The sequence below is a fragment of the Perognathus longimembris genome, chromosome 10 (genome assembly GCF_023159225.1).
Source record: "Perognathus longimembris pacificus isolate PPM17 chromosome 10, ASM2315922v1, whole genome shotgun sequence".
NCBI lineage: Eukaryota > Metazoa > Chordata > Mammalia > Rodentia > Heteromyidae > Perognathus > Perognathus longimembris.
The window spans coordinates 54,467,788-54,490,825 of record NC_063170.1 but is presented as its reverse complement, the minus strand read 5'-3'; positions in this window follow the sequence as shown (position 1 = coordinate 54,490,825).

The window sequence follows — 23,038 nt, the reverse complement described above, 5'->3', positions numbered from 1 at the left end:
TTGGGTTCCTGAAACCACTTTCCATGTATAAATAAGTCCGTTCCACCTGCTCATTAGACACAAATTCACAAGTATCAGAGAATCATTTGGATTTTACATTGCAAATGCTTTTTTAATGCTCATGCGTAACGTGGTTCTCTTTCTCGTGGGGCCGGTAGTCCCACCTGCAGCTCAAGTCTTATGGCTTGTGTTGAGCACTGAAGATTTTGGAGTTCCTTTGCGAGCAGTTTTGCAGGACTGATTGTGGGTGGGACTTACAGATTTTTCTATCTTTACTGTGGAGACTAGTTAATGTTTTAAGTCACAGTGGCTTGACTTTCCTCCTACCCTTTAGCTCTTTCTAACCATTTTCATGTTCTATCCTAACTTTGGAGCTTCTGAATGTAAAATGGGGGAGGACAGAGGGACACAGCTGTAAAAAAAAAAAGCTTCCTTTAAAAAGAAGTCTTGGATTTCCTTCTCTCTCTCTTTTTCTCTGACTCCCTCTCTGTCTGTCTTTGTCACACACACCCGCTTTGGTGCAAGTACTGGACCTTGAACTTAGTGATTGGTCTCTGGCTCTGGGCCTTTTCAACTCAAAGCTAATGTTATACTACCTGAGCCACAGCTCCACTTGCTTTCTGTTGGTTGATAGAGATAAGAGTCTCACAGACTTTCCAGCCCAGGCTGGCTTAGAACTGTAAGCCTCTGATCTCAGCCTCTTGAGAAGCTAGGATTCTACAGGCGTGAGCCACCAGCATCTGGGCTTTCTCTCAGGTGTTTATGAAGTAGTCCGGACTGCTTTTATCTGACTTGGATGTCCAGTGGGCCATTTCATCTTCAGCCTGACATGAGGATGTTCAGAGATTTGTCCAAATACTATTTTTTGTGTGTTGATCAGGGAGATTTTGAATGAGAGGAACAGTTGAATCAGCAGATTGAGGAATACAGTTTGCTTTCCTCAATGTGGCTGGGCAATAGGCTCACAGTTAACAAGAGGTCTGTTTGTCACACAATTAGAAGTGGTCTAGGAATGTCAGCACTGGGTCACATGACAGTGCCCGGGCTCTACCTTCCTTCTTCATATTTTCATATGACTGTAATCTATTCACTCACAGTGCTGTTGCTCCCCTAGGACTTGTAGTTACTTCCCAAGTGGGAAAGAGGTAGGTCAAAAGAACTCATCAAAAGCTTCATATGGCGAGACCTCTTACACCTCACTGGCCTGGCTTATCTTGTGGACATCTTAGCTTCTAAAGGCACGGAACTGGAAACATTTGCTCAGTGTATTACCATCAATCTAGAAGCAGGACACCGGTGGCTCACATCTATAGTCCTGGATACTCTGGAGACTGAGATCTGAGCATCAAAGTTTGAAGCCAGCCTGGGAAGGGAAGCGCATGGGACTCTTTTTTTTTCAATTACAAAACATTTTTATTGTTGTTTTAGAGGTGAAACACAGTGGGGTTACCTTTACATATATCGGGTGAGAAGTGCATTCTTTCCTTTTGCTTAGTATCAGCTCTTCTCTCCTTCTTGTCCATGAGACTCTTATCTCCAATTAATCACCAAAAAGCCAGATTGGATCTTTGGCTTGAGTTGTAGAGCACTAGCCTTGAGCAATTAAGGTCAGGGACACCCAGGCCTTGTCCTGAGTTCAAGTCCTAGAACTGGTATACACACACACACACACACACACACACACACACACACACACACACACACACACTGGACTTCTGTGAGGAACAGAGAATGGGTAACAGCAGATGCTAGCAAAGTTCTCCATGGATTCTTAAATAACCATATACCAAGGGGTGGTCTGGGAGGGGTGGGTGAGAATGTTCAAAGGGGTGACACTGATCAAGATGCACTGTATTCATAAATTGCTTTGTTAGAGGGCAACTCCCTGTACAACTACTTACCAATAATAAAAATGTTAAAAATATGCAAATCAAAAGATCAATTTTAGTACTTAATGGACTTTCAAGATTATGTAGATTGAAAATAAATTAAAAATTAGACATATGTGCAAGTTCCTCCAGGCCAGGTAACTGAAAATGACTTCATTTGTTGAAGCAAGCATACTCAGATTTACTGAACACTGTATGCCATGCATACTAGTAATTTCTGTATTCTTTCTCTTTATTTTTCTATCTCTATTTCTCTCTTCCTTCTACCTCTCCCCCTTCCTCTCTCTCTCCTCCCTGAGTCAGAGTCTTGTTCTATAGACCAGGCTGGCTGTAATACTCTTGCTCCAGCCTCCTGGCATTCTATACCATGGCATCCTGTCATGTCTGGCTTTTGAGTTCACAGCCCTTGGAGATCAGTTCTGTTGTCCCCATTTAATTAATAGAGAAAATGAGCTTCCAGGAGAGTTTGCAGAAGTCAGGTAAAGCTGCACAGTAAGTAGATGGCTTTTAACTAACATTTGTTCTCACGAGGCATCCCCAAATGTGTATTTTGTATGTGGTGATAGTTTTTCAAAATTTCTACTGCTTAGCTCAATGGTTTGTCATTAGTGAGCATCCTTTTACTTCTGTTTTCCCTGTGTCACAGAACATTAGAAAATAACCTGCTCTGTTTCTTCCATGCGAAGGTGATTCTGAGAGTTTCCATTTGCTTCTCTTACTTTGCTACTTAGGTGATATTTCATTTGTATTTTGACAGCTCTTTGATGCCAAAAGGAGTTAAACTATTGAACATATCAGTGTAGCTATTTTCAATGGGAGAAGTTCTTCCAATGGCCACTTAAATATTATAGAGTCATAGATGAAGACACTAACTAAGTTGGTTTCTGTTTTGAGTTGTTCAGGTACTTTGCCTTGAACTCAAGGCCTCACACTCTTGCTTCACAGTTTTGTTCAAGGCTGGCCAGCACTCTACCAGTAGAGCCACCCTTCCACTTCTCCTTCTGTTTTGAAACTTTGGGATTACTTCTTTTGATTTATATTTCTTTCCGATGGTGTCCCTAACATCAGAATGCTAAGGGGAAGAGAGACGAATGGGTGCGAACCACACACCACAGCTGGGAAATGAGAGCACCTTCACTCTCCTGTACTTGCATGTCATGCTGCATACATAATCACCACCTTTCTATAAAGTTGGCCAACTGGGCTATTTTACATAATATCTTTAACATGTTTCCCAAAAGTAGTCTGAGCTGGACTAATGTGGTAGCAAAACCAGAGACATCCGTGGAGAGGGGAACTGGGAAGAGAAGTCAGAGCCACCCACTTCCTTCCTGAGAATGTAATTCCACACTGCACAGACCATGCAGGTCTTAAAGCTGTCTCCTTTCTCTCATCTGGCCATTAACCTTCAGCTGTGGGCCTCTATGCTCTCTGGAACGCACTCCAGACCTCAGTTTTGTTATTTTGGGAATGTTACATAACATGCGTTATCTTCTGTTTAATGAGTTTTTAAGATTATGATTTATTCCCTCCCTCTCTATTATTAATGTTTTTCCCTTCCTTTTAAATTCCCTGTGGCTCTACTTAGACTTTTTAATGTTCATTATTCATGTTTTACATACTCAATTTGCTTTCGTTCTAAATGGAAGTAGTTTTGTTCTTTTTTATTTTCTTATTTGACAGATGTATCCCCATAAAGTAGAAAACCAAAATTTCTCTACAATCGTACTTTCTAAAATAACTGCGATTAACTGTGTTCGTGTTCGTGTGCGTGTGCGTGTGTGTGTGTGTGTGTGTGTGTGTGTGTGTGTGTGTGTGTGTGTATGTCTATACTGGGGCTTGAATTCAGGGCCTGAGCTCTATTCCTGATCCTTTTTGCTCAAGGCTAGTGTTGTATCCGTGGCTAACTAGAGATATGAGTCCCCAGATGTTTGCTTTGAACCATGAGCCTTAGATCTCAGCCTCCTGACTAATTAGGAGTATAGATTTGAGACACTGGTGCCCAGCACACGATTAACTTTTTTTTTTTTTTTTTTTTTTTGCCAGTCCTGGGCCTTGAACTCAGGGCCTGAGTGCTGTCCCTGGCTTCTTTTTGCTCAAGGCTAGCACTCTGCCACTTGAGCCACAGCGCCACTTCTGGCCGTTTTCTGTATATGTGGTGCTGAGGAATTGAACCCAGGGTTTTTATGTATATGAGGCAAGCACTCTTGCCACCAGGCCATATTCCCAGCCTGACACTATTAACTAATAAGTGGCATGCAGATATATTTAAGGGAAAACAAGGCCAATTTGGATTGGGACAAGGCTTCAATCCATCACTGTTCTAATAAGAAGAACATAGAGAGAACAGGGAAGATCAATAAAGAAGTACATATGTTAACCAAGGCAGAAATTCAGTAATAATATAGCTATAGGCCAAGGAACGGCAGAGATCACTAATAATCATCAGCAAGTAGAAGAAAGATATGGCACTTATACTTACTCCCTGAGTCTTCAGATGGAGAGGTTATATTTCTGTTGCTTCAGGAAACACAGCTTGTGGTACAGTGTCACAGCAGCCTTAGGAAATGAATACAAGTACCCAGACATATAATGAGGCCAGATCTGCATAATAGCAATCATCCTGATGTTTCAGGACCAAAGACTGAAGAGTGAACTCTAGTTGGGCACTGGTGGCTCACTCCTGTAATCCTAGTAACTCAGGAAGCTAAGAACTGAGGACCGCCATTGAAAGCCAGTCCTGGAAGGAAAGCCTGTGAGACTTTTATCTCTAATCAATAGAGCTGTTGTTCAAGTGTAGAGCACTAGATTTGAGCAAAAAAAGCTCAGGGACAGTGCCCAGATCTAGAGTTCAAGGAGCAGGACTGGCATATGTGTGCACACGTATACACACACACACAAATACACACACACAGAGAGAGAGAGAGAGAGAGAGAGAGAGAGAGAGAGAGAGAGAGAGAGAGAGAGAGAGAGAGAGAGAGAAAATTCTGCAATCTGCAATCTCCAAGAAGGAAAACAGCAGTCATATATTGAGTATCAAAAGCACATATGCAATATCAGAATTCATCAATGCTACGTCGGGGTCATGTAGGGAATATCAGGGGTCTTTTCTCATCATCAGCCACAAATGAAATAAGATACAATGAAACAACAAAGCTCTAAGTGAAAACGATTTTTCAAGTTAAAATTCTATCAATATGAATTGGTAAATGCCATTGTTATATTTGTAAGGAGGGAAAATAGTTATGTTTAGGCAAGCTTCCCGAGGAGATTCTAAAGGTTGTGTTGCATTAATTGGAACAACAGCATACATAAACATGGAACTCAGGAACAAGTTCCTCAACACTAGAGAGTTGGGAAGGAAAGGACCTCGAATGATATATGAAAAGCAAGTATAGGTTAAAAGGTCCTGAGTAGAACAAAGCAGATGGATAGTTCTGGGAGGGAGGTCTTCAGAGAAATAGCAAATGGAATTGATGTGTTTGAGTGAATGAAAATTATTGTTTATAGATCTATGGTAGAGGTGTTTCAGCTTTTGAGGATATTAGCAGTTTGTATAGAAAATATTAGATCATTTGGGAAAACTCAAGGCAGTGATTAACTCCAGGAAAAACGCAGGACTGTCAAAAAAAGAAAGTGGGGTCCCAGTATACAGATTGTCTTGGAAATACCACAATTCTATGGATACTGTTGAACACTGGTAAGTTAGGAAAAAATACTAAGGGTGTGTTATTCATAGATATGGAAGTAAATCAGCTAGAAGAGGTGAGGCTTGCTGTCTGTGGGAGTATTGGTTTGAAATATGCTTAAAGGCATAGAAATACTGTTCTCATTATGTCATTAAATATAAGGATTGATACTTAAATACACTTATGTTATTTTTACAAACATTAAATTAAAAAAATTTAAAGGTACCAGATGATTCACTACAGTATATTTTATACATGCAATAAAAGCTTCACTTGGTAATCATCTAAGAATTTTTCAGTTTTGAGGGAAAACGATCTGTTTTGAAATCATTGAGAGATGGAACAACAATATAAAATGGTGAAGATTTGACTGTGGGTGAATTAAAAGACTTTCTTGATCATTAAAAAAAATAGTGGGGTTTTTTGCTGTATTTTCTAACTAAAAATCTATCCTCATATGAAATGTAATTTTCTGTCAAGAGAGACTAGAAGTGCCAGATTTAGCCAAAGCAGAGAAGCAAGCAAGTGAACAAACACAAAGCCAGCCAAATAAACCAGGAGAATGTTACGCTTGAATTTCAGGTAGGCAATAACTTGTTTTAGTATAAGCATGTCATGAGTACCAAATGGGAACCAGTTACAATAAAGTATTATTCATTATTTATTGGAAACTCACATTTACTAGGGCACCTTGTATTTCCTGTGCCACTCTTCACGGTGATTCAGTAGGTTACTTGTTGGACTTCTTTATTCTTAATAACCGTTATGATCTGTCATTCACGAACTATCAAAACCTGCTTGCAATCTACCTCTCTTTTCAGCCTCTACCAATGTTTACTATGAACGAATTCCAGAAGGTGCCAATCACCTGCAACTCCAGTAGCGTAATCCTGTTTCCGCTGCTTAGGCATAAATTTATCTGATAGAGGATAATGGCCCAAATAATGACTTGAATGCAAACCTTAAGGACAAGTTTAGGTAGATGTCAGGGAAAGCCAGTCTGATAGTGTTTGTTCCCCTTTGGTGGGTGATGAAAGGAAGCCTGGAGTGACCTGTTGTGTCATGGGGTGGCTTGTATTTGGCAGAGGGGGGTAACCTTGTCTAAAGACTGTCAAACATAAAGTTACGCCTGTCCTCCCTTTGAACTCAAGCTCAGTATCTTAATAGTTAGGGCTGTCACCAATCAAGCTTTTATCCCATGTCAGTAACGTTTTTGTTAAAATAATTCCCTGGGACCTCTTTCACCTTTAATATAATTGCAGAGTAATTCATTCTTCTTTATTGGCAATTAGATGGTCAGGACTGGTATGCTCAGTTTTCAAATTCTTTCCAGAATGCAACCCTTCAAACAGCTTGGAGAAATAAAAGAAGCCACAGAGTGGCCAATGGCATGCCTTTGCTTCCCAATTATTTCCAGCATGGTAAAGATTCTATCTATAATGGATTTAAGAGTCTTAAATCTCTAGCTTCTTAAGGTAATGTTTGCTGGTACTCAAAGAACTCTTTCTGGGGCTAAATACGAACTACTATGATGACTTCCTCTATTTCCTCTTCTCAAGCCCCTCTTAACCTCAGTTTTGTAAAGCAGATAATTTTCTCTTTGTGATTCCCATCTTTGATTCTATATGTCTATGCAAAAATGTCAACATGTCCCAAGACTATTGACTTCTAAAAGTTTTAGAGCTTTAGCAATTTAAGTACTCTTATTTTTTCTTCAAATTTATGTGTTTTAATTAGTTTGTTCACAGTCTGTCAGTCCCTTCTGAACTTCAATAATTCAAAGTTCTTCTATTGAATGTGTGTATACATGTGCATAAGTCACCCCCCCCAAATAAGCCATACAGAACCATATTCTTTTACTTTTATGCCTTCTTAATTTTCAAGTAGTTATACAAAGGAGTCCAGATCCAAATTTGAATCCTGGCTCCATGCTTTTCTGTGTATATAATCAACACTCAGGTTTTTCCCTCCATTCTTTTACTACCTCCAGACTCCAAGGACAGTATTTTTGGACTGTTTTGTTGAATGCCTGTTCTCAAAGCACAGAGCAGTTCATGACACAGAGTAAAGACAGTACGGGAGACATTAATGAGTGCATTCTGTTCCATAGACCACACTCTTAATGCTCTGAGCTACCCCTATCTGTTTCATGTGCACAACAATGTGCTAAATGAACTGGAGTCTAGTTTTTATTTGCAAATTGGAATGACCCATCTCAGTAGGAGAATACCAACTTTAAACCATACTTCTCTGAATACAAACCCCACTACACTGTTCCATGTTTCCTTAGTATCAACCTCACTAAAATGGAAGGAGTTGTGTGATCTCTCTTAGAATAAGTGGATCTATCCAGGAGCCAGGGGCTCAATTCTATAATCTTAGCTGCTCAAGAGGCTGACATCTGAGAACCACGATTTGAAGTCAACCTGGGCAGGAAAATCTGGTGAGACTCTTATCTCCAATTAACTAGCCAAAAGCCAAGAGTAGAGTAGAGGCACATAGTAGAGTGCCATCCTCAAGTGAAAAAGCTAAGGGACAGTGCCTATACTCTAAGTTCAAGCTCCAGTACTGGCACATGAATATGTATTGCACAGGCATGCACACGCACACACACACATACACAAAAACAAGTAGAACTGAATGTTTCTTCTGGGAGTACTGGGGCTGAAACCTACAATCTTGCAAATGTTGCACTACTTGAGGGATGATTCTATCCCAGAATAAGCAAATCTGAATTCTGATTCCAAGTTCACCACAAATTTATTTGTGACAGGAAAAAAAACCCCATAAACATTTCCATTTTGTTTCAGTCCAACATATTGACTTACTCAATTTGGAGTTATCTTATAGGAAAAAAATAAACTTCTTTTACAGTTTCTTAAAACTTGTGCCTATTTCATCTGCATTTATGCTTTAAATGTTGCTTAATCATTTCCTGATGATGGTTTTGGAGAAAGATGAAGTCCAGAAGGGTGGTAATTGCTCGCTCTTGTCCTCAGGGCTAAGAGTTGAAAGAGCCTTGGACTAAATGCTTGGAAGACTACAAAGCTTCATATTGACCACCATAACCGGATTTGAGAAAGAATCAAGGCCCAGGGCATCAACCCAAGGTTTTGATCTAGAATAATTGCTCATCTAATAAGGCTTATATATTCAGAAAATTATCTGCCCAACAAACTCTGTTCTGTAGAAGGGTGTGGAGAAGAGGCTGATGTGATAGTCAAATTTATTTCATATTTTCTGTTTTGGAAAGAATTATTTAAAATATTATGCTTCTTGAATGTTTAATACTGGCTATTATTTTCTCTGATCTAGTCTCTGTTCTGGAAATATCTGGTAGTATTTGGATCATTCCCTGCTTTTGTCAAGCTTAGTTTGTTAAGTGGTTTACACTCTTCAAGTCTCTGGAGGTGGCTTTTGTCAAGATTTTGTGCAATGGCTGTTTGGCATCTTTCTGTGTTTCTCTCACATTCATTTTTGCCATTATTTCCCTCTGTTTCTTACTGTTTTCATAGGTTACAGGGTTTCTATTGAAAGTGGGAAACTCCTAGTACAATCTGCTTCAGAAAAAAGGAATTTACAGGCTAACATAGTGAAAAGTCCAGAAACTGAAAGCTTCAGAATATGGTTTGATTTAGAAGCTGATGATGCATATCTATATATCATCTATATATCCTCTCTCTCTCTGTGTGTGTGTGTGTGTGTGTGTGTGTGTGTGTGTGTGTGTGTGTGTGTGTGTAGTGCCAGCATCAGGTCTTGCACTCAGGATATCAGGCTCTTGCTTGGCTTTCTTGCTCATGTCAATTGAAGCATGCTTCTAGCCCAGCATTTTTCATGTTGATTGCAGATGAATCCTTTCTGCCTATGCTGTGTTTGAGCTGTGATTCTCCAGGTCTCAGTCCCCTGGATATCTAGGATTATAGGCGTGGACCATTGATGCCTGGCTCTAGATACTTTTCTTTGGGATTAGCTTGTTTTCCCCCCTTCCTTATATCAGCTTTGTCTAATTGGTTTTCTTCAGTGACAAAGGAGGTTGGTGTTATTCAAGTTCCCACTTTAGCAAACTGCATCCCAGGAGAGAATATGTACCTATTCTCCTAGCCTTCAAGCTCAGATATGTGGATCCAGGAGTCCAGGTCACAGAGCTGAAGAAGTTACTACTTGACCTATAGTACTCTTTCTTGTCCCCTCTACTAACAGAAGTTTAGCTGAGCTACAACATATGTCTGAGGAAAGACTATCTTTTCTATCTTCTTCGCAGCAAGCATGGTTGTGTGACCATGTTCCAGCTAAGATTGTTAGTGAATGTTGGGTGCAAATTCAGTGTTCAACTCTGAAGTTAAGAAGAACCATGGAGCTTTCCTAGTGTCAATCAATCCACTAGGAAAGAGGCTGGGTCCTGGGCAGACAAGAGCAGTGTTTTGGGAACAGAATGAGATAGGAGGAACTTTGGCCCTGGCTGACTCCATAGAGCCAAGGTGCCCTTACTAACTTGAGTGTTATATGATATCAGTACCTTTGGATCTTGCATTAAGCAACTGTTAATGCTGTAGTTCTGTCTCATGCATAACCATACTTACATCCTTTCTTAAATACATCCCCATTCTTGAACCATGATCCAAAGGACACAAGCTGTGTAGAATGGCTCAGCTGAGGCTAGGGCTGCTCTGCTGGGCTAAGCAGAGCTGGATGATCTCCACCTAAAACTTGAAGTCTCTTGAGAAAAGAAGGAGTATAGCAAAACCATGGCCAATTGCCCACTACATTTATTTTCCTTTCTCTGTTATTCTGTTTTCAATGCCCATGGCCAACTTTGCCTACAATTTGGGGATTGTTGTTTGGCTTGAAGTAGCCTGAACAGAAGAGCAACAACAAATCAAGGAGGCGGCCACAATATGTTAGAAATGGACGATACCCAAAACAATGATTTGGTGACCACTGCTCGGGGCATGCTGTTCCTTTAGAAGAACAGGGGAGGCTTCAGAGGGATGTCTTTCTTTGATTGTACGGTTTTGTGAGTAGGGCTCGTATCTTCTTTACAAAGGAGATGCTCAGGACATGTTTATCACTTGAATGTGTTTAATCATTGCAGTACTGAGAATTAAATAGGCTCGTCACAATGAATCTTGAATGTGCCATTAACCAAGGGAAAAAAATAGAAGCTGGGAATGGATTGTAAAAAAAAAATATGGAAATAACTCTTACTAAGGAAGAAAACATTCCATCAATAGCACAGAAACACAAGTCGAGGGCATATTGTCATATTGAGCACATTTATAGAGAAATCTCAGAATAGCTATTCCCCCGTGGTCACCTGCTTATTTTTTAATTTCGTTGTTGGCTTTGCACCTGGAACTCAGGGATAGGCTGTTGTTGTGTCTTAGATCTTGAATGTTCCCCAAAGCATCATGAGTTAAAGGCTTGGTTCCCCACCTGAGGGTGTTGTTTGGAGGGACCTGTAAGGCAGGGCATTTCTAAAGGAAAAGAGGTCCCTGGGGATGGGTCCTTTAAGGGGAAATTGGAGCCTTGGCCACTTATCATCTCATTCCTTCCTAGCTGTCATGACCTGAGCAGTTTTCTCCATCATGAGCTCCCCACCATGAGGTTCCCTCCTTCTCACAGGCCCCAAAGCAGCAGAACCAACTCCCCATGGCCCCTCTGAAATAGCCCCAAACACATCTTTCCTTCAAGCTGATTTTTTCCCCCGCTCGAGTGTTTTTGTCACAGCAATGGAGAACTGATGGACGGAGAACTGGTTCATGTAAGTAAGGTCTTTAACATATGGAGAATATGTTTTAAACTCATGTTCCAGGACAGGGGTGCATAGTGGAGCTGTAAGCAGTTCCCTTTGCTGCTTATTCACAAACATTCTGGCTGAAAAGATCCATCTCATCCACCAAAGGTAATTGCCACCATATAGCGAGCTTCCCTTGCGTATATAGAAATAAAGTTAGTTTGGTTGTATAGAAAATAAAGTTTGGTTCCCTCTCCCCCTGCCCCCCAAAGGCCATTGCCCTAACCTTTTTGACTATAGTTAAAAATCTTGTCTGTATTAAATTGATATTAAAACCATAAAAAAGTCAGTAAAGGAAGGTACCCAAAGCACTCTCTCAAGAAAGATAGAGCAAAAGTGATCACACAGAAGCAGAGGCAATAGATAATTGAGGAAATCCTTATGAAGGTACTCATGTTTGTATTTGCACAAGCTCCAGCTATGTGTGTTGTTTCCACTAAAGGTTTTACAATATGTCTCCTTAAGCTGTATCATCACACACAATGCTCAAAGTAAAGAACTTTTATTTCAGTGTGCCTCTTTCCATTGTTGTGTGAATAAAATGCTTCAAACCCTTGTCTAAACAAGGTTTATGGCGGGCAGGCAGGCAGGAACAATGACTGCTGGGATTCCACTAGGAAAGGGAAGAAGAGTGGCTCTGCTGAGAAGAAACTCCTGGCTTAGATTAAACATTTGCTTGGTGCCCGTTGACTCTGGAAGCTGTTGGGGATATTTGGCCAAGTTATTCATCTATGGTATGGATCCCACACATCTTTAATGACTCGCTGGGATCATGCAGGGAAAGTGATAGCTTTGTTTGGACTGAGCTGACAGCGTGGATGCCAGCCCTTCGCTCTGGTGATTTGCACAGACTATAGGGAATCAAGTTGTCCTGGTTAGGCTGCTTGCTGAGAGCAAAGTTCATTCCGGGCGCTCCCGGACTAGAGCTCTAACTTAGAGTGAGTGTGTGCCACACACACAGCAAGACCACTTAGGCAGTTAACACCTCTGCTCATAGTCTGCGTGAAGAGCCATGGGTCTGAATCACAGAGAGAGAGAGACAGAGGGAGAGAGTACTTGTTATCTCCTTGCCCGTGATTGAGGGCCTGGAGCCTGAGTATAATCGGGGGAGCAGTAATGGTCATTAGGGAACAGTCTAACAATCTGGAGGGAGTAGGGGGGTGAATTAGTAGAGAGCTGGGGGCAGAGATTTCATCAGTGTAAGGCACTCAAGATATTTTGAAGGACTGTGGGCACAGGCAGTTTAATGCAGTTCAGTGGGGCTAAAGGTGATGTTGGAGTGACTTTTATACCTGAGCCACAACTCTTGACTTGGAGGCAGAGAATTTGTGCCTGAGTGAAGCTGTCTCTGGTGCAACATGAGTTCTGCAGGAAAACCCATCTTGGGGTGGTGGGAGACATGACACCGCCTTGTTCTGAATGCCCTGGTTTTGGGGGGTGGGTGGAGTGCAGTTAACTCTTTCAGGGACAGAGCGCTCTGATGCTGGGATTCCTGAATTCCTTCCACATCCTGTTTCCTGGGCTCCTCAGCAGCCTTATTCTGTAAGAGACTCTGGGTGTGGCCTGGAGACAGCCTCTGAGAATAGCTCCACAGGGGATTCTGAGGCTTCATCTGTCTCAAGTTAAAGTAGGAGGAAAGTGGATTTAGACTGTTTGGGGTCGACTCCTCTTTTGCTGTTTCTCACACGTGGGAGCCTGGATGCCTAATCTGACTTGTACTATACATAGCTGCTGGCTGGCATCTGGTAGCCAGTTCTCCAATTATCCTCCCTTGGGTTGCGAATGAGGCCACACACTGCTGGACCCTCCGCCGGTTACAAGTACAAGTTAACTCCCCTGTACAAGTTAACTCATTGAATTTTATTTTATTGTCAAGGGGATGTGCAGAGGGGTTACAGTTACGTAAGTAAGGTAATGAGTACATTTCTTGTCGAACAGTGTTACCCCCTCCCTCATTTTCTCCCACTTCCACTTCCGCCCCCCTTCCCTCACCCTCAAATTGTAAAGTTCATTTCCAACATAGTGTCTTGTGAGAATCGCTGTTGCATTGGTTCACCCTTTGTCTTTTATCTCACCATTTTGTGATTCCCTTTCCCTTCCCCAAATCAGAAAAATGTGCATACAAGACACGGGGTACCAAAATCGAAAACAATGACAACAAGTTGGGCTGGGAATGTGACTTAGTAGTAGAGTACTTGCCTAGCATGCATGAAGCCCTGGGTTTGATTCCTCAGCACCATAGAAACATAAAAAGCCAGAAGTGGCACTGTGGCTCAAGTGGTAGAGCTCTAGCCTTGAGCATAGAGAGGCTCAGGGACAAAGCCCAGGCCCTGAGTTCAAGCTCCAGGACTGACAAAGAAAAAAGACAAGTTAACTCTTATTTAGCTTAGCTCTTAAGGCAATGGTAGTCCTTAGGAGCTACATTGATCTACACCTTCCCCCCTCCAGCAAAGCCTAGAACAATGGCAGTAAGGCTGCTGGCAAAGAGTATTGAGGGTTCACTATGTACAAGACAACATGAAATTCTTCCACTTATTATCTCCTGTCACACTATTCTACCAAAGTAGGCAGTATTATTATCTCTGTTGTTTATAAAAAGTGTCTAATATTCAGAAATGGGAAGGAATATATCCTTGATCCCCTCCCTTCCAAGGTAGCAGAGTGGTAGAACTAGCATTTGACACCATTTTGTCTGACCCTCAAGTCCCCATATCTAATCAGAACTGCCTTTCACCATTGACCGGCACCTTTCCTCTCAATGAAGATCTTGTAGAACTTTTCAAAATTCCAACTCCTCTCATACTTTTCACTTTTGTTAGCACCTGCACTAGCCGTATACTTGGTAATGGAGGCTTTTGTGTGTGTGTTTGTTTTGTTTTTGGCAAGGTATGGATGCCGTTTCAAAAGTCAGGCTGTTTGAGAAGTCAGGCATCTATTTTGTCTCTCCTGGGAACCACTGTCCTTGAATGTGATTTGTCTGTTTTATATAATGGTGTCCTTGAATAAATGGATTGTTGTCATTTCTCTCAGGAAAAAAACAACCAACAAAACCACTTGAGTATCTTAAGGACACGGAGTGCCTTGTGGTTCTCTGGCCCTTCCCAATACTGGTAAAATAAGAGACAATGGGCAGATGCTCCTGGAGTTTGTTGGAAACAAACTGTCCTGGTTTGAGTTTTCTAAAGACTTTCTTCTTGCAATGTCTGGTTCAGTGTAGGCTGTGTTCCTTCCTCCAGAAGATTTCGGAATCTGCTGCTTACTCTGTCCCCGGTCTAGGATGGAGAGTTGTGGAAACAAAGGGCGCTCATAGGAATTTCTGATCATGCTGCATTAGCTAGCCACCACATTTCCCTTGCTTTCTTCCTAGAGGTGACTACTTGAAGGCTCTCTAACATGCACCTTCACTCTTACCTTCAGATATTTCATAATTTCCTGTTGTGTCCAGAGACCAGTCAGGTGGGCTTTATTATAGTCTCATAGTGCTCAACATTTTCCTCCTTTGCACTCATGTCACAATTGTTTAAAACATTTATCGTGCATTTATCCAACTAATGTCTTTCTTCAGCTCAGGCTCCATGTCTGTTTCTCACATTATAGCATTCTTAGTACTCTATCAGAGTACCTGGTGCATGGTAGGCACTCAAAAAATATTTGTTGAAAGAATGAATGGATTTATCATTTTTCTATTCATGGAGAGCAAGCACAGACAGCAACTGATCTTGGATTGGCTCAGACATATAAAGGGAATTCTTGACTCACAAAATTGAAAATTCAGGTTTAGATTCAGGAAAGGATACAAGAATTGCTGCACCTGAATATTCAGATACCAAGTATCAAAATCCGTTTTCCTTCTCTTCTCAGCTCTGCTCCTCTGTTACCTCCATTCTAAGACTGTCTGCTATGTGGCGGTGAATCAACAGTCACTGGCTTGAGCCTGGCATTTGTATACATTGGTCAACTGAGTAATTCTTTTCAAGTATTCTTTTTTTTTGTCAGTGTGTCAGTGGTGGGGCTTGAACTCTGGGCCTGGCACTGTCCCTGAGCTCTTCAGATCAAGGCTAGTGCTCTACCACTTGAGCCACAGTGCCATTTCCAGTTGTGTGTGTGTGTGTGTGTGTGTGTGTGTGTGTGTGTGTGTCTAATTGGAGATAAGAGTCTCATGGACTTTGCTGCCTGTGCTGGCTTTGAATTAGATCTCAGCCTCCTGAGTAAGTAGGATTATGGGCATGAGCCACGAGGACCTGGCTTTTCAAATATTCTTTCAGAAATCCTAGACTTTAACACTATGCCCAGCTTATAACATGACTGTTTCCTGAGCTGATCATTAATTATTACTAGGAAGAGGATTATGTGTATTGTGCAAGCTTTTGGCTATGGCTATGCCAGGATCAAGAAAGCATGTGGTTGTGCTACCAGAAGCACATGGTAAGATAGTATAGGAGTCTAGTTTCCCCTGCTAGACTCAGATGCTAGTTCTTTTGTGTGTGTATGTGTGTGTGTGTGTGTGTGTGTGTGTGTGTGTGTGCACCCATGCACAGGTGCATATCAGTTCTGGGGCTTGAACTCAAGGCCTGTTCACTGTCCCTGTTCTACTTTTCCTCATGGCTAGCACTCTACCACTTGAGCCACAGCTCCTCTTCTGGATTTTTTTTTAATGCTTAGTTGAAGATAAGAGTCTCATGAACTTTCCTGCCCAATCTTGCTTGGATCTGTGATCCTCAGATCTCAGCTTCCTGAGGAGTTAGGCTTATAGACATGAGTTACCAGAACCTGGACAGATGCTATGTCTTGAAGGAAGAGGAAAAGATAACTCATAGGTCAAACTCAGTATTCACCATGGTACCAAAAACTTGTAGATCTTTTATGCAGCCCTGAAGTGAAAAAAAAAAAATAGACATACTTTTGGTAAGGGGAGCTAGTAGGTTGGTACAATCTGCAGGATTCCTTGGACCACTGGGTGTGAGGCCCATCATGACAAGTTGCCAGTTTAGTCTTCTTGTCCTTCCTAAAAAGAACTACATCGAAACCATTAGCCATGGATTCGTGTGGTAAAGAGAAGTGGAGTCAATGGATGAAAGATGGTACAGAATGTGGCAGGGCCTGCCCAATGCAAGCTTTCATAGGAGCCAATTTCTTTAAGCCTCGCTCAATATGTCTTCTTCTCTGAGGACAACACATCTCCAGGGTGAAACCAGGTGTGTTAGGGTTCTGTGTTTCTGATTAGCTCCTAATGACTACTCAATGAACCTCAAGAAGTGTCCACGTAATGAGAGATGGCTCTGCTTTCTACTTTGGGGTTTTGATCGCTTTATCTATTGCCCAGAATAACAAAGACCTGACTTCCATGACTTAGTAATCATTTGTCATCCTAATGTTTAATGTTAGCATTATGATTATAAACACAAGGCATAATTTATCCGAATTGTTGGGACCCCTTTCACCTTCACACGTATTCTGCCCCGTCCCACTGGGCGGAAAGCTGGAGTACAGCCAAATGTGCAAACCTTGGCGGTGTGTAGTCGCGAGATGCCCCTCCTCCCCTTGCACACTTAAAGAACGACAGGGGAGTCGTGTGTGCATTTTGGGGTAAGCTTCTGGAACTTCCACCAGTTTTACTCAGGGGAGGGGTTTATATAACAGTAATGGCGGCAGGAAGGGGAGGGACCCTGGAGTCACTAGCTCAGATTAGCGACAGGCTAATCTGAGCTGTCCATCACAGTGATGTCACGGAACTTCCTCTATGGACGGTCATCACATCCCATAGGACCGCCCCTTGGGCCTGGCCCGGTGCCATTTTGACACACACATGGCCGAGGCAGAAGGCGGGGCTGGTTTGCTACCTCTTCCGGTTCTGGACCCGGAAGGGGTTAGGAGTGGCTAACGGTCACGCAGCCCCATGGCGGGAGAAGGGTCGGTCTCTCAGGACCGCTCCCCTCAATGCCATGCCGATGCCCCAACACGAATCACCCACAAGTGGATGAGCTTGATTTAATTCTTCAGCATTGCAACTGTATTCTAGCTCTCAAGTCCATGCTCATTTCTGATACTGGGATTCACGAACTCATGCTAGAGACATTTATTAAATGTCCACTATCAGCTAGGTAATTCGCATTTTTAGAAGGGGTTTGCTGCCAGCCAGTCATCTTCATCCTGCTCTATGGAGCAGACTCTTCCTCTTCGTGCAGGAGGAAGGAGCTAGCTAATCGATGCGCAGATGTCTGGGCTCCTTTGCCACGTGTCACTCCCCACCCAGAGAAAATACTGCTGAAATAAGGGGACCACCAAGCCGATGGTCTTTCTTACAATATCCTTCATTTCTCCACCGGTGTAAGTGGTCTTTTTGTTCAGGCTGCTCTTGAAGATGCACCTGTTAGGCAGGGGGAGAAGGCCATGTGTAGATGTCATTAAGACTTTGGTGTGCGTCAGGATTGGCACATGGAGCAAGGGAGGAGAAGATCATTTCAAACACCAGCCACAGCTGGCATTGTTTTTTGGGGTGAAAAGATGTTAAATGGTTATTTAACAATATCATACACATAAACATGTTGACAAAAAATAAAACCAGACTTATAAGCATGATACCATGCTTATGGAAATTACATACAGAAGCATGATTATATACATGTGTACATACATACATACATTTCTTGCAAGAGCCTAAGGAGACCTTCCTTTCCAAGTCAAAAGAAAAACATTTTATCTAGGAGATTTATTTATCTTCTTTAGGATAGCTATGAAATTTTATTATCTCTAAGTGTTAGTAATATAATTTGCTCTCTAGCTAATTCCTCCTGAAGTTTGGGTGAGAGCTGAAAAAAGTAACTTTTTAATATCCGCTCTCTCTCCCTCCCTCTCTCTATATGTATGTATATATGCGTGTATGTGTGTGTGATTCAACACTTTTGAATAGCCAACCCTACCCCATTCATGTAGGAATGAGCACAAAAAAGCTGGCATTGAGACCAGCCTGGTGTCTACACTCCATAAAGTTGATCTTTGCTGGTTCTATCTTTGCTATACCACTTAAATTCAGTCCCTTACAAGATAGTATGTGTTGTGATTCACAGATGCGACAACTGATAGGGACCGTGAACATGCTCCGATTCAGCTGCCTCCTCTTTCTAGAAAGTACAAAAGTACACAACCTAAATGAATACCAAGAATCGTGATACATTTCATGCTGGAGACACAGCCTTTCTGAATTCAGCATCCTTCCCCTTGTCACCCTCTCTCTGTTCATTTAAAAAGGAATCACTGAGGATGTGGCACTGTGTAAATGGCTTGTGACACCAATCTATCAGGCGAGGTCTTTGCCACACTTTAATTATAGATTACCTTGTGCATTTAAATAGAGTGCTTTCCAGAACAATGTGGTATGGAGAAAGGGAGAGGCAAATGCCATTTTCTTTAAGACATTTCCTATGAGAGCGGATAGAGAAGACAAGCCTGGAAAAATTCGGTTTCCTGAGAAAGGCTCAGCGGGCTTGATGACCTTGATGCTCATGCTATAGTTGTTATAGCAACTAGAAAGTGAAATTATGGTTGCTAAGGGACACTGAACTGAAGCAGTCCCCATCACTTACTCCACTCTAGGGCTCAGAAATCCATCCAGAGCATGGATGAGTCAGCAAAACAAATGTCACCGTTTGAGCTCAAATTGTCTATATTTAGTAGTTTTTGCTCTTCAAGAAAGTTCTAAGGTTTTGAAATAGTTAGTGGAATTTGTTTTTTACAAGTCATGAGTGACTTAGATGTAATGAAAATGGTGTGTGTGTGCCACGTCTGCCAACAGCATCTCATCGACAAACATGATTTTTGAGGCAGATAAGATATTCACAGTCTAACTTTCTTGTCTCCAGAAAGGTCAGCCCAATTAGCAAGGAGAAAGCTCAGGTCATACCTGAAAATGACTAATGAATCATTAAATGCATGTTTTCTTGTGCCACCCCAGGAGGACAGTCAGAGACTTCTGGGTCCATTTTTCCCAAGGGACGAGCCTCATCTGGATCCTCACACGTGTCAGATCCACAGTGTGCTCAAATTGCTTGGTTGGTGCAATAATGCTGAGAATGCATGACCATCTCTTACCTGTGATAGAATCAAATGCCTTCATGTTTCAGCACTCGATGGGAACCGTGCGTTTAAGTGTCACATTATCTTTCTACCTGACATACACTTTTGCCTATTTATTACCATAGTTGTTAACTATTGTTTGGCTAACAGGAAGAGGTGGTGGACCACCGTCTCGGGTGCATCCCATGGCTGATGCTCTTTGAATGAGGGCCATGTGCTGGACTAGAGTAAAAACCATTCCATTTCTTTGTGTGTTCTTCACTCTTTTCTTTCTGCCCTTTGTTTTGTACTTCCACAACTATTTATTGAGCATGTCTCACCTGCCAGGTAATCTTACAGGGTCAAGATACGTCCTTGACATTCTGTATATTCATGGTGGGATCACAGATCTGTGAGCAGCTATGACCCAGCGCTGAGTTCCCACTGAGCTGTGACAGATGCGGAGGGGATGGAGAAAAGCTACAGCTGTGCGAACATCAGCTTGCATCCAGAGAGAGGGCTTTCCTCCTGTAGGACACTTAACTATCAATGTGCGGCATGTACACCGCACTAGAGGATAGTGTGTGTGTGTGTGTGTGTGTGTGTGTGTGTGTGTGTGTGTGTGCAGTTTTAGTGATTTACCACAGGATGTTTTTGTAAGTAAATGCCCAGACTGAAGGAGAAGTGTAAGAGCGTTTGTGACGATTTGGCCTATGAAAGATAAGGAAGAAGGGAAGAAGGGATCGGGAGGAGGCTGGGAAGGGCTTCAGATGGTGCGGTAGGTTTGACAGCGATGAGAGAGCAGGGATTGTGAAGGAGGAATGGCCTCAGAGTATGGGCATTCCACAGGTAGCCCTCATGTGGAGGCTTCTAATGCTGAAGATCCCAGTGCTCCATTCTGCTTCTGCACCTGTTGGATTGAAGTGTGCTTGGAACTGGTTGGACTTTGCTGAAAGCTAGTGAAGGTTTGAGAGCGACTGTGCTCCCTTCCGCCTCTCTAGATCTAGATAGATAGGTAGATAGATAGATAATAGGTAGATGAAGGAGTAAAGGGCAAAGCTTACAAAGAATGGGAAAGAAAGCTGACTGACTGGACAGAAATGTCAAGGATTTAAAAATGTAAATAAGATTCTATGTTTAAAAATACACTTAAACACAATGGCAAAAAATGATCAATTCGATGGACTATGCTTGGCAGTGTGATGCTATCTTGTATGTACAACTTTGGGGCATTATAATCTCAAGCATATTTGCAAAAAAATGTATTTTCTTAAGATGGGTCTCACTAACTGGGTGGGCCAAGCTTAATCGACTAAGAAAATTGGGATGTCACAAAGGACTATATAAAATCACATGACCTAGCTGAAATATGGAACCAACCCAGATGCCCCTCAGTAGACAAATGGATCAGGAAAATGTGGTACATATACACAATGGAATTTTATGCCTCTATCAGAAAGAATGACACTGCCCCATTCATAAGAAAATGGAAGGACTTGGAAAAAATTATACTAAGTGAAGTGAGCCAGACCCAAAGAGACATGGACTCTATGGTCTCCCTCATAGGGAATAATTAGCACAGGTTTAGGCTAGTCACAGCATAGGATCACAAGAGCCTAATAGCTATGCCCTTATGAATGCATAAGATAATGCTAAGTGAAATGAACTCTATGTTATGGAAATGATTGTTATATCACTGTTGTAATCACTTTCAACATGCCATGTGAAGCCGTAGCTTCTATTTTTGATGATCCTCTTGTATCCCCTTCCTGTGGTTGTACCTGCACTATCACTTTATCTTATCTGAGTACATTGGAAACTGTATATACTGGTATTAGAATGAGGGAAGTGAAAGGGAATATCAAAATGGAGAGACAAAGGATAAAAAGACAAACGACTACAAAAGCAATACGTGCAAAACTGTTTGGTGTAAACCAACTGAACAACTCAGGGGGGGAGAGGGAAAGGGGGAGGGGGGAGGGGGGAAACGAGGGAGGAGGTAACAAACAGTACAAGAAATGTACCCAAGGCTTAACATATGAAACTGTAACCTCTCCGTACATCACTTTGGCAATAAATAAGAAAAAAAATCACATGACCAAGCTGGACAAAGTCAGATTAAGAGGAATAGAAATCAGTGATAACTTCTGGTGGCAGTTCTATCAATGGCCTCTCTGGATAATTTGAGTTCAAAGTGAAGGGAGTGAGATGAAGATACCGTGGCTCTTAGAGAAAAGACTCAGTGGCTGCTGCCCTCAGCAGTCATTCCAGGAAGTGGCTAGGATAGTAGCTTTAGTATTAGTGGCAGCATGTGGGGATGCTGAGATCTTTGCTTAATAGAGGAATCAATCATGGATTATTAGTGAAATCTCCAGTGGGGAAACCAAATTCTCAACCAATCTACTTATATGTAAATAGAGTGCTCCCTGGGTTAGGTCATTAAAATGCTGTTAGAATGTATTTAGCAAAGCAAGTAGTGCAAATGGGCGGCTCAGTTGTGGATGCCTTGTTGACAGGATTGAAAGCAAATCAACTCAAGTGGGTTCCTGCTATCCTTCTTGGAGGGGGCCTGCTGGTACAAGAAATGGATCCCAGCAGGAGCAGATCTCTGGGAATTTAATCTCTCATTGCTACTGTCTCAGCATCCTAGAAATTGGGGTTCATGTTTCTTGGACTCATAGGGATAATGAGGAAACCTTAGAAGAAAGTATCCAGCTTGGTTTTGAGGGACAGGCAGTACTAGATGGTTCTCAGCTTTGTAGTTGAAAAGGAATGATTTGAGGGGTAGGGTGGCCAGAAAAGGGCTCATGGAATCCACTAGTGGGTTATAACCCGGAAGATCAGAAGATGCTAACCATATAAAGATGTTGGGAGTGAGTGGGAAAGAGTAGTCCTAGAGGAAGGAGCCGCTTTGCAAATGCTCTAAAGAGGGAAAAAGCTTGGTATATGTGTGGAATTGAAAGGGGGGGGGGTAGCACTATGGCTACAGTCGATGAGTGAGGAACATTGTGTAATGAGAGTGGAAAGATTGAGCCCTCAGGGAATAAGAAAGGGTCTGGCTAACTGGACCTTGACACAAAGTAGGGATTTTGTGCAAAGTACACGGGAGTTTTAAGGACAAGAATGACATGAGTGGGTGCACAGCTATACAAGGACACCAATGCTTCTGCAACAGGATGGGGTGGAGGGAAATAAAGGGGAATCAAGAGAAATCTGTAATGATCAATTTCAAAAGTCCAGGAGAGATAGGGAAATGTCAAGTGTGGAGCAGGTCTGATGGATTAAGGTAAAAGGATTGAGGTAAAAGAAGGATTTGGTCCTGGGGGGAGAGAAGTGTTTAGAATGGGAGGAATCTTAGGTAGGACTTAGGTTTCTGTCTTGAGTTATTACTGGTATATTCTGTGTGGCTTCAACTCAAGTTATTCACCCAGATTTACTTGGCAATTTCATGCCCTTCAACTCTTGCTAAGTCAAAGTCTCAGTCACTGCTTTTCCTCATCGTTATGCCTGCTCAGGGTCCAGAGAAAAATCAGCACCTCTCCGGAGTTAGTTGTCAATCAGGTTGAAAAACAGGTCCATTTTGGTTATCAGCATTACAAGACTAGCGTCTCATA